This window comes from Ptiloglossa arizonensis, chromosome 2 (assembly GCF_051014685.1).
Source record: "Ptiloglossa arizonensis isolate GNS036 chromosome 2, iyPtiAriz1_principal, whole genome shotgun sequence".
Taxonomy (NCBI): Eukaryota; Metazoa; Arthropoda; class Insecta; order Hymenoptera; family Colletidae; genus Ptiloglossa; species Ptiloglossa arizonensis.
In genome coordinates this window covers 15,677,546-15,680,086 of record NC_135049.1, presented here as the reverse complement: position 1 = coordinate 15,680,086, position 2,541 = coordinate 15,677,546, and positions in this window count along the sequence as shown.

Sequence of the window (2,541 nt, the reverse complement as noted above, 5' to 3'; positions counted from 1 at the left end):
TCACCGATCAACCTGTTACGCTCGAACGTCAAATTCGAATGCGTGATTAACGAACGTGGACGTTGGAAAATATTGGGTTGTTCGTAAAGTAATTTCCTTTTCCAAAACGGAGAATATACAACTTAATAAAATATTTGTACGCTCTGAAACTATCGTGTTTCATTTTCACAAAAAAAAAAAAAAAAAACGAAACAACTTTGCAAGCAACCCAATCTAATTAGTCGTCGCAATGACGAGGTGATCGATCGAGACGACCGATTCCGATTACGTGATCGACAACCTACATCGAAAGGACGATTTTATTCTTCGAAAAATTCTCCCGTTTCTTTCACGTCGGTCTTTCACTCCGGTTCGATTATCGTTGCCATTCACGGTGCAATTTAAAGCAATAAAATGTCCACGTAAAAAACGTGGACGCACGAGCCGTCTGTAATCAAAGCCACGAGACTGGAGAATCCTTTTCTCGCGTAGATACGCGTGTTAAAAAAGAGTCCCTGGAATCCGCTAGGGTCTCGAAAGAGGTTAATTCGGTTTTCGTAACGCGTGATCGGGCCCGAACTCCTCGCGTCTTTTCAGATTGCTGTATTATTACATCGTCGAAATCACGACGATCTTGTTACAGTTAGGTGGCGATTTTTCGAAACGAGATTACGGTACACGGATTCGATACAAAAAGGAGACAATGCTTTACATTTATTTAATAACACACCGTTCGATGTAATCGGGTGATCGCCCATTCGTATGACTTTATCGGTACTTCGAAATCTTTCTATACAGGGTGCGATAACATTCGCGATACGAACGAGAACGGGACGATACTTCGTGGAAAATTAAACGGGTATTTATTTTGGGGAATTGGTTTCACGCTTCTATTTGAAGAAAAAGAAGAACGAAATGTTTTACAGAGCGCTCGTTCGCGTCGTATACGACGAAATCTAGAACGAGTCGTGAAACGAAATTATTCCAGACTATTGAACGAATTTTTTTAGAAACGCTTCGTTCGTTTCATTCCGAAATTAACACTTTTAAAATTTTACCGTTACGAAGGATGAAATTTGTTAAAAAAATTTCTTTTTTGCGTAAGAAAGCATTCTGTATCCGCTGGTGCCATGAATTTTGTCGCATCTCGTATAAATCAGCCGCGCGATGAAATTGTCGCTGCTTAAATAGGACAGATGTTTAAAAACTGCGAAACAAAGTGAAAATAGCCATGAAACTTTTTGTAACCGGTGTCAGTCTAATTGCGTCAAAATGTTGCGATCCTTGACTGTCTCAATTAACCGAAACACGCTCGGTTCCACTGTTTAAACTCGACGAGTTTATCTTTTAAACCTTTTTCTGTTTTTCGAGTTTGTTTCAAACGTCTACTACCACGATCTGAGAGAGAAAAGGTCCACGGTGAATTTGAAGCATATTTTTTGTATTTTTGCACAGTGTGCTTCACTTATACGATATCAAAGTGTAATAAATACGAATAATAAACAAGTGTCGCAAATACGCGACATTTGGCTGTATATTCATTTGTCCACGCATTGAGTACGTAAAAAACAATGTGCGACATCGAGCTTTCAATAGTCAATCTGAGTGTCAATTATCCCACACTGATAGCGAATACGTTAATTAAAACGATACGCACTGATAGTATATTTCACGTGTGTTTAATTACACGGTACTCGTGTACAAGTTTCACGCGTGTTTAAATACACTTGTGGTATTTAACCACCTGTGTATTAATGTGCCCGTATTTTGTTTCGTATTATTTTTAAACGACGATTATTAACTCACGAAAGGAAAATACGATTGTACAAAATTTCCAGGCTGTTGAACTATTCGTTCTCTAAAAACTACACGAATCGAAATATGGATACACCTATAAAGACACGTGTAATTAAATATAAGTGTATTTAAATATTCGTAAAGTAATACACGAGTACACGTGTGTACTAAAAGTTACACGTATCGGAGTACGGATACTTTCGATACTCGCTGAAAACCGATATACTTCAATAGAAGTACAAAATACTTACTAGTACACCTACTAGTACACCTACCAATACACGTGTAATTAAATATAAGTGTATTCAAATATTCGTAAAATAATACACGAGTACACGTGTGTACTAAAAGTTACACATATCGAAGTACGAATGCTTTCGATACTCGCTGAAAACCGATATACTTCAATGGAAGTATAAAATACTTACTAGTACACCTATCAATACACGTGTAATTAAATATAATTGTATTTAAATATTCGTAAAATAATACACGAGTACACGTGTGTACTCAAAATGACCCGTATCGGAATACGGATGCTTTCGATACTCGCTGAAAACCAATATACTTCAATGACAAGAACGTCGACAAAATTTTCCATTACGGTGCACCGGTATTCCCCCATTAATAAGAACCATGCTCGACGAAGAATTAAATTCGCACTGCTACTAGGAAGCTGGATCGATCTTTCTAACGGGCACCGAAGTTTTTTTTACCAACGGTTCGTTCGCCGGATAAACCATTGGACACCGAAAAGAACAATCG